This window comes from Silene latifolia, chromosome Y (genome assembly GCF_048544455.1).
Source record: "Silene latifolia isolate original U9 population chromosome Y, ASM4854445v1, whole genome shotgun sequence".
Taxonomy (NCBI): domain Eukaryota; kingdom Viridiplantae; phylum Streptophyta; class Magnoliopsida; order Caryophyllales; family Caryophyllaceae; genus Silene; species Silene latifolia.
In genome coordinates, this window is record NC_133538.1 from 204,881,829 (window position 1) to 204,892,485 (window position 10,657).

Here is a 10,657-nt window from a genome sequence, read left to right on the forward strand (position 1 = left end):
ATCGCACCCGCTTCCATAACGAAATCACTATAAGCAAGTGACTCGTTAACTCCCGCATTGGGGCCTGGGTTTACCGGTATTGGCTCAGTTAAGTACTTGAGCTTACGTCGGCAATAGCGACATTCCGTAGTTCGCCTCCCGATCCACAAAGTTGGACCCATCATTGTTCAGTTGCGTGTACTGATTCATGTTGTCCATAAAAACTTTCAGCCAGGACTCGCGTCCAAGTGTGGCACTAGGCATTGGGATTTCGTTATTTCCAGCTATTTGTTGTAACAGTAAAATAAATGCGTTCTACACTGCGAAAAGAAGAATAAATAATAAGCATGTTCATCGATTTTAATTTAAGTCTAATGATCTAATGTCATAACGCGAAGATTCAAGCATTTATACAATTGACCTTCCTCAAGAATTATATAAATGATCCCTAGACTCAATTATCTGTAAATTGATAAGCCAACCTTTTGGCTAATTCTACTGTTAGAATTCTTGGTCGATAAATTTCTGTAAATTCTATCTTTAGTCCATCATAATCACGAGAAACTCTTCGGACTATAATGTTGAGATAAACTAAGTCAACACAAACTACTTACCCAACGTAGAAGGGGTCATATTATGCCTACCGACGAAGAAGGGAATCATAGTTGTTTGCCCCTATAAAGACTAATCTCAATTTCCGTTTTAGAGGAAGATCCCATCAACTTTATTTTAATTCATTTTAAGTGAACTAATATCTAGCATGCGTGAATGAATAAACTAAGATGATGGCTTAATAAACATGTGACATCTGTATGTCGATGAAAACTAACATACAACCTATATGTGTCAATTTTCATGCATTTTAGTAGGTGGTTTGGTTTTAGGCGGAATATGATGCATTAACTAGCATGTGAATGAAAAGCAATAAGAACGGTAAAACGTAAAACAAAATAAAGTCCTAGTGTGGCCTATCCTATCAAAATGAACATAAATACAACTTTGGAATCCATCCATGGACCCGAGAAGCTTGTCTTGATGTTCCATCTTGATCCATGTAGCGGGAGTGAGCTCCAATCACCATCTTTAGTCTTCTTTGAAAATTACAATAAATAAATTTACATAATAAACCTATTTATTACATTCTAATTTTAAAACCCAAAAACTAAAGAAAAATAAAGGAGATTCGAGATCTCAAATTACATTAAAAATTATGTTCCCATCATTACGAAAACATAATTTGACTAAGGCCACACTAAGTATTACAAATTACAACCGATTGCAAAAATACATAAATTAAACCATTCAAACGATTCGTTCAACTAAATAAAATGCATCAACTAAAAAAATTAAACATACAAGACATAATTCTTTAATTATGTAGATTAATTTTATCCAAACCACCTATTTAGGTTATCAAATTAAGTGACAATTTCTCAATTAATCACATTAATTTTAATCTTAATTCATATTAAACTTGTAATATGAATTTAATCCATCAATATTTTAAACAACTTTAAAATAATTAGGTATCTATGAATTATGAAACGCTTCACAATAATTTATTATACATTGTAAATTTAATGTATATTCTTTCTAGGCCATAAAAACAAAATAAAAACCTTTTTTTTCTTTTTGAGTCTCGGCAAAACAGAAAAAAAAAATAGGAGAATTTTTTATTTTTTATTTTTTTTTTTATTTTCAGCTCACGGCTGGAAAAAAAATAACAGCCCTTCCTTTTATTTTTTTCTCGGTAAAATAGCAAAAACAAAAAAATAGATTTTTTTTTGTGCTCTCGGCAAACCCTAAAACAGCCGTCAAAATTTTTTTTTCTTGCGGCAAAAATGCCCTAAAAAAAATTAAGGTGAAGAAAATCGTTTACAGTTGCTATTAGAACATGATTAGCATATGAATTAATAAAACGTGATTAACCGTATATGCTAAAAACTATGTAGCAAAAACGAATTTTATATCATCAATATGACGATTCCATTTACAATTTAATTTAATCCGAATTAAATCAAAGCATCTACCAATTCTTCATATAATCATTCTAACTGATTAAAACAACAATATGAAAAATCAAAATGGAAACTAATATCAACAAAAAAAAAACGAAAACATCTCGGCTGACTAGTCGAGGCAGTCAGTCGACCATCAATACTGGTCGATCGACCATCAATACTGGTCGATCGACCACACCGTTAAACAAAAACAGCTACGGCAAAAAAAAATTTTTACAGCCGAAACCAATATCTTTCGAGAGCAATTTTGTTTACATCCAATTTTATGAAAATCATCAAAATAAAATTCGTGGCCCTGGCACTGATACCACTTGTGGGATTTATCTGTATGCATCCCTTTAATTTTAAGGATTATAACGAATTTATAAGACGATTACGAGTCATAAAACTAAATTGCATAAACAAAGGGTAGAGAATTAAGGAATAACCTTCGGTCCTAGCAAAATCGGCCTAAGAACAATATCGCAATGATATTCGCCTATTAGTTGCACCCAAGACGATATGAGAAATGCCCTTAACCTGTTGCTAGAATCGATCCCTAAATTTTTCTGTAAAAATCTCTTAGGGTTTTTCGTTTTTGTGTTTTTAGATGAGAGGCAAGAATGAGTTAGAAAAAATTTGGGTAGAAATGATCTCTCCTTTCTCTTAATAAACCGAAAAAGAGAAGGCAAAATTGAGATCTTCTTCTTCCTCTAATTCGGCCCAAATACCGAAATAATAAGGAGTATTGTTTCCTTATTTTCGGTTTTGGCAACTACCGAAAATGAGGATAAAAAATCCTTATTTTCGGTTATTCCAAAAATGTATAAAATGTGTTAAATATAAATTGTCATTTATATTATACCGCATTAATTAATACGGGTCAATAATAATATATTATGACAATATCGTATAATTATCATTTGCTTATTAAATATAACTGATTACATTTAATTACGAATTAACATATTAATTCGTCCAAGCTAACATTATATACATTAATTAAATATAACTTATTATATTCAGTTTGAATTTAATTGATTAATTCGTCTCAACTAATATTATTTAATCGGCATTAAATAATCGTCTCATCAACACATTGACTAACTGTTTAGTCATATAAGGAATCAATGTGATTACATTTACATAACCACATCTCTCAAACACATCTTTTAGGTGTGACCTTTAGGGACCAGTTGATCACCGCCATCTGTATGATAATAACGTCAAACTTTCTAGCAAGCCAACCGTTATTAGGTAATCGTTAATCAACTGATTAAAATACAAAGTATACCCTTGTGAACCTGTAAGAGATTTACAAATGTTATCACACTAATTTGTGCAGGACACAAGCTCCAACAGTTGGTCACAACATGTATGGTGTGGGACTCAAAATAAGGGTGCAGCTTGCGAGATGCTACTACCAGTGCTAGTACTAATTTTTCAAGAGATGTGTACCTGGTCTCCGCCGGCAGCAGAGACTTGCTTACGTAGTATACTGGCTTCTGCTCTTTTTCCTCCTCCTTGACTAGAACAGCGCTCACTGGCACCTCTGTGACGGCCAGTCATAGGAATAGTGGTTCTCCTGGTTCCGGCTTCGACAGCAGTGGTGGGTTACGGAGGTAGTGTTTCAGCTCTCTGAAAGCTTGCTCGTGATCCGCGGTCCACTCAAACTTCTGACTCTTTCTTAGTATGTCGTAAAACAGCCTGCACTTATCTGAAGATCTTGAGATGAACCTGCTTAAGGCTGGTACCTTTCCAGCTAGTCTTTGGACGTCCTTAGGCTTTTCAGGTGACTCCAGTTGTAAGACGGCTTTGATCTGCTCGATGCTAGCTTCTATCCCTCTTTGAGTTACAATGTAGCCTAAGAATTTGCATGAGGATACCCCGAAGGTACATTTAGATGGATTTAGCTTCATTTTTTATTCCCTCAGGGTGCTGAATGTTTCTGCCAGGTGCCGAATGTGATCTTTGGCTTTTTCTAATTTTACCACCATGTCATCAATATATACCTCCATAGTTCTTCCTATATTCTCTTTGAACATGCGGTTAACCAGCCTTTGATACGTGGAGCCTGCGTTCTTTAGGCCGAATGGCATGACGTTGTAGCAATATATTCCTCTTTCAGACATGAATGTCGTCTTCTCTTGATCTGCAGGATCCATCTTGATCTGATTGTATCCACTCTATGCGTCCAGGAATGTCAACTTCTCATGTCCAGCTGTCGCATCCATGATTGCATCAATATGAGGCGGCAGGAAGGGATCTTTAAGGCATGCCTTGTTGAGGTCGGTGAAGTCCACACATACTCTCCACTTCCCATTCTTTTTAGGCACCACCACCACGTTAGACAACCATTCTGGATATTTTAATTCTCTTATTTTCTTTGCTGCCAGCAGACTATCTACCTCTTGGTTGATCACCTTGTTTCTTTCTGCTGCAAACTTTCTTCTTCTCTGCTGGATGGGTTTACACTTTGGGTCCACACTAAGCTTATGCGTTATGATGGACGGATCTATTCCTATCATGTCATCGTGTGACCATGCGAAATAATCCATGTTATCCTGCAGGAATTTGATTAGTTGCTGTCTCAAGCTTCCTGTGCATCCTGCTCCAATTAGCACAGTTCTCTCTGGGTGCAGCTTGTCCAGGTTAATTTGATCTAGCTCTTCTGCCGGGGGCACGATGTATTCGTCCTGGACAGGCTGCTTCTGTAATTGCTATGCGGAAGGGCTAGCAGTGCACTTTAGTGCCTTTTTATAGCAGCCTCTAGCTTCCTCCTGATCTCCTCTTATTGTCTCTACTCCCCATGGTGTGGGGAACTTTATGCATTGGTGATATGTTGAGGGGACTGCTTTCATCTGGTGTAGCCACGACCTTCCCAGAATGATATTGTAGGTGGAAGGTCCGTCTATAACCAGATACCTAACTTGCTTGTTGACTCCTCCCACATAGGTTGGGATGACTATCTCGCCCAGTGAGTTGGTTGTCTCCCCACTGAAGCCTACTAGCGGAATAGTCTTCTTCTGCAAATCCTTCTCGCTGAATCCCATGTTGTCTATGGTCTTCAACATGATCAGGTTGACCGAGCTGCCTCTATCTACTAGGACCTTTCTAACTGTGCAATTGGCCATTGATAGGGTGATAATAAGTGCGTCATGATGCTCTCGCTCGTCGTACGTATCTCCTTCATCAAAGCCGATGGTGGTAAGTCATTTGTGAGAAATTCGCAAGAATATCTTTGGCCTATCTCCTTTGGTCTCGGTAGCACGTCTCTTAGTTGCTGAGTATGTCACCCACTTAGGTCGAGCACTTTGTTATCACGTTTATGATTTTGGTGCATGTGGGTGGGGTTGCAGGTTTGGTGGTGCCTACCTTATCCTGATGCTTGCCCCCACGTGGTAATAGGTGGCTCAGCTTTCCTTGTTCATATAGGCGCTTGATCTCTCTCCGTAATGTGTATCAATCCTCAGTATTGTGCCCAATATCACGGTGGAACTCACACTTCTTTTTGCTATCCTTTCTCCATGCTTGTCCCTCTGCTGGTGGGTTGGGCCACCTGACTCTATCTCCTATCTCCCTGAGTGCCTTCAGGATTCCTCTGACACCCGTAGTGAATCCATATTTCGCAGAGTAGGGAGTTGCTTGATTTTCCTCGATTCTGTTGACTCCCCTTCCATATGGCCTGTATCTCTCGTCCTTCTTCTTTGGTGGTTTGCTTTCTTCCGATTTCTCCACGGTGAGGTACTAGAGACACTTGGTGTATTAGGTAGGTGGCTATGGCTAGGATGTCTTCTTCCGATCGATTCACGTAATGCCTTTTTTCTGTATCTTGCCAAAAGCGTAAGCGGGGATGCATAGTCAGCTGCTTGTATAGGTTGGAGTCATAGTGGAGGCCTCTTCTGAAGGCTTCTACTGCTGTCGAAACGTCGCACTCTCGTACTGCAACCTTCTCATTATTGAACCTAGTATTGTATTCTCCAATGGTCTCTCCTGCCCCCTGGACGATTCTGTACAGATCTCCTGCATGCTTCTGTGGCTTCATGCTGCTTGAAAATTGTTGAGTGAATGCGTTCATTAATTCAGCAAATGTGGATATCGACCTGTTGGGCAGGCTCACGAACCATCAAAGTGTCGGTCCTGTTAAGGTGGATCCAAATCCTTTGAACATGCAAGCCTCCTTGACTTGCCCTACGGCTGTTACTGTCATCATCTTCTGCTTGTACTAGCTTATATGGTCAAAGGGATCTGTTGTACCGTCATAGAGAGGCATATTTGGATTTGTGAATCCCTTTGGCATGGCTGTGATGGATATGGTGTCCACGAATGGTGAGTCGGCATAACTGTCTAGTGCTGCTTTCTCGAGTGGGGGTGTGACCACAGGACCTGCTCAGTATTTCCTTTAGCTCAATCGCTTGATTTGTTATCTTTGCTTCGACTGGGTCCGCCTATCAATTTTCTTTGGTTCAATATACGCTTCTACGACCCGAGCTCTTGTAGGTTCTGATGTGTTCCAGCAGCTAGAGAGGTTGAAGTAACAATTGTCCCCTACTACCAGTTCACTTGATGGTTCCACTCGGATCCTGTTCCAGGTGTCTGATCAGTTGCTGCGAAACCGCTAACAGGGATGCCACCCGTTCGTGCCTCCGCACAGCTGGCTGATGGCCAGGTGTCTGGTGTGAGGTATCCCCGCCCTTGGGGGGTTATTCTTCCATCCGTCGGTACTGTAGTTAGATCCAACCTTGTTACTAGTTTGGCTGGTATCTGTCAAAGTGGATTCCTTCTGCCTGATGCCCCATGTGTCAGATCTACTAGTGGAGACCTTCCTTCCCCTGCCCTGCTCATCGGGGTGACAGACTGCTGTTTCAGGGTGTCTATCTGCGCCCAGAGCTCTATGTCCCTCTTTCTTGCTTCAGCTTCTGCTTTCTTCTGGTCTTCTCTCATGTTTTCTATGGCTTTCTGGAAGTTCTCTACGCCAGTGAGCAAGATTTGTGTGGGACTAGGTGGCGGGGTGAGGCCTGAGCTTGCTGCTCCCTTATCTGATCTGGCTTGGGTTGTGACAACAGGAGTCTTAGGAGATAGAGAGGTTTTTGCTGTTGGTGTTGTCCTTGAAGTATGTTCGGGAGCCTGTGCTGCCACTGTTGATGCTGGGTTTTGAGTAGAAGTGTGTGGTGGCGACGGTTGTCTGCTCCCTGACACGGCGTCCGATGCTTGCTTATCCATCGTGTATTTAGAGTATCAACGATTGACGACCACAATGCCCCACTATGGGCGCCAAACTATTTAGGTATTTTTTACCGAATTGATTGATTCGGGTCAATGTGGTCTTACTCGTTGGTTAGTTGAATGATTGTTTGTATGACGATGTTTAAATAAGCAAATAAAGTACGAAATATAAATTAACACGTAAGATTTGCTGACGCGGAAAACCCAATGTGGGAACAACCGCGGGAGGGACGGTACCCTGCCGAATATTGCACTAGCTTTGAGTAGGAGGATGATTACAACTATATCGTAATGCTAATCTTGCTAACACGAGGTATCGAGCTCATAAGATCTTGGATGAATGTATGCGTGTGTATGTGGACGAGTTGATATCTTGATGAGAATGTGGATGTGTGAATGAATGTCCTTCTTTTGATTGCTTCCTCGACTATTTATAGGGTAAGAACCCTAGGCATGTCCTACCTTGATTATGGAAAGGGAATATAACTTCCATAACAACTCTTTCCATGTTTGGTTGTCTCCTTCAATTCTCCCTGATCTCCCCGACTCCCCCTTTCCTAATTCCAGACGCCTCTTTCAATGGGCTCCAGTCATCTCCTGCGAGCATGCCGACCCATTCCCCTTCTTCTCATTAGATCCATTTATTTATTAAGTGGGCCTTTCCCTATTATGTGATTTTTGGCCCAAACACGCATAATTTGATTACTAATACAAATCAAGAACTGACTACCAAAATAAGATACATAGAGAAATACCTAGAAGGATAGGGTGATTCAGATGGCGATGTTGATGCAAGATTTTAGACGACGACAAGTACAACGATGTGTGTAATACTACGGTTATATGAGCCTCTGGGTACTCGATCGAGTGGGCCTTACTCTGTCGAGTAAGGGTGGTTTGCAGTTTAAAATAGTTTCTGACCTGTTGGATACTCGATCGAGTAACCTTGATACTCGATCGAGTAAGGGGCACTCGATCGAGTACCTCAGCTACTCGATCGAGTAGCCCGGTTTACGGGTAATGTTTTGACGGGTTTTATTAATAATGCGGGAATGATATCTAAGGCTTTCGTCACTTTTCTCAAAACACTTTTACAATCTAAAAACCTTCAAGAGAAGATTAGAAGTTACGTTGAATCATTCTCGCCGCATTATTAGCAAATCCCAGAGCTAGAAGTGTCGGATCCTGTCGTTCTTTATATCATTGTGATCCTTGCGTCGAGGGTAAGATCTACGTACCGAATTTGTTATATTTAATTAACTTTCGTTAAACCCTAATTTTGGGATTGGGGGTTTTCTATGTTTATGTTGATGTGGTAGTGATTGTATGATTATGTGTATAGGAGAAGGGTTCGTAGAGGAAAGGTTTTGAGGCAATTTGCTAGATCGTCCGATGTTTGTGTTGCATTCCGGTAGGGTTTCCTACTCGGTATTAATTACATAATGTGTGGTGATTATCTTTGTAGTTAGTGATTGTTGATTGATTGACGGTTATTGATGTTGTATTGTGATTGCTAATTGTTTGTCTCTGGTTCTCGAGATGCGTTCTCGATCGAGTGGAGTCACTTGCGGGAGTGGCTTCACGCCCTAGTTCCGCCCTTCGTGGAACCCGCCACGGAAGGGGATGTACACATTAATGGGACGGGGTTATCGCTCGGTATGATGAGCGGGGATTTGGTGGGTACGGTGCGGTCCCCCTTTGGCGGTGGGTCCGGTGGACGATCGGTGACGGAGATTGTTTGGAGTGGGTGATTGTGTGTGATTGTTTGAGTGTGTTGTTTCTTGTAGTGTTGGTTATATAAATTGTGTGATCGATCGACCCGTTTAATGTTTTAAAAGCGTGGTGATCCATTCGGGGGTGGTGAGCAGTTATTGAGCAGGTATGATATGACGCGTATGGGATAGCTGGGATGAGTCATCATGTAGCAGTTAGAAGTCTTCCGCTGTGTCAGACGGTGTTTTGTAGCTTTGATAGTTTTAGCAGTAGACCGTCTGAGAACCTTGTATTTCAGTTTACTAGTTTTGGTTTTGATCATGTAATCACTTAAACTATGTTTACTTTTAAAGTACGTTTCCTTATTGTCTTATGATTATCATTGCCTCGAGTAACCGAGATGGTAGCACTTACATGCCTTAAGTGGTCCTAGTAAAGCACTTGGATTATGGGGGTGTTACAAAATGGTATCAGAGTGACGATCCTAAAACCTGTAACCAATGAATCCAATGAACATAGGGAGTCAATTAAAATGAACCCGGGGTAAAGGTTGTAGGAGCTAATGCAAAGGCTTGGGAGACGTCCTAAAGTCGCGAACTCGCCCTACAATTTTGAACCGGTCACCATGGGATATGAGTCGGGATCGCTATGTGTTTATCTTGTGAATTGTGTATCTATATAGTGATGTGTGACATGAATCAGTGGGTGTACGTATGTGGATAATGGGGAATGTGTAGAAGAGATGGTGATGATGTGATTTCGTATGTTGTTGATTGAAAGCATGTTGCATGATAGATGGTTTACAATGTTGGTTGGAATTGTTAGAAAAGTGCATGAGAATGATGAGTAATGTGGTGGAAAAAGGAAGTAGTTCATATGTGATATGATTATACATAATTTTGTTTGTGTAATTTTATATAATGATTTCATATACATGCTTACTATTGTTCATATGTACATGTTGTATGAAGAATGTGGTTGAAATGGATGAATTGATTGGAAAAGATGGAGTGGCAATAGCATGAGAATACGAATTTTGTGATTATGAATATGTTTAGGTGACAAAGTGTATTTGTAATATTGTTGTATTAGTAACATGGAAATAGGATTTGTAATGTATGAGTATGTTTTGTCTTACGAAAGGCTATAGAATAAAAGCATGTGGGTAGTGCATGATGAATGTTGTTGATTTGCTTTCGAAAATAGTAACATGTGATTGGGACTACTGGTTTTATGAGTATTGGGCTGTTTTTGTTTACCATGTTGTCGTTTAAGTTGTTTGGAGGTAAAATTAGGTAGTTATGTTTTTCGATTATAAAGAGGTTGTCTTTAAACTGTTATAACTTGATATGTATAAATGATTTTAATTTGATTCCAATTGGAGGTGATAGCTTATTCTTTTACGATTCTAACTATAGGTCACACGCCCAAAACGACCAAGAAATGAGTGAGTTATGGCTGTTTTACGAAAACTGGACAGTGCTGAGAAATGCGTAGGTACTCGATCGAGTAGCCTTGGTACTCGATCGAGTAAGCGGCACTCGATCGAGTACGTTCGTTACTCGATCGAGTAGCCCTGGTGATTTGTTTTACGTGCTTCTAATCTTCACCTACTCGATCGAGTAAGTCCCTTACTCAATTGAGTGGCCTGTACTCGATCTAGTGACACCTGTTTTGGGTCATATGCCTATCTTTTGACTTCGTTGCATATTATGTTTAATTAAAAGGTGTTATTTTGC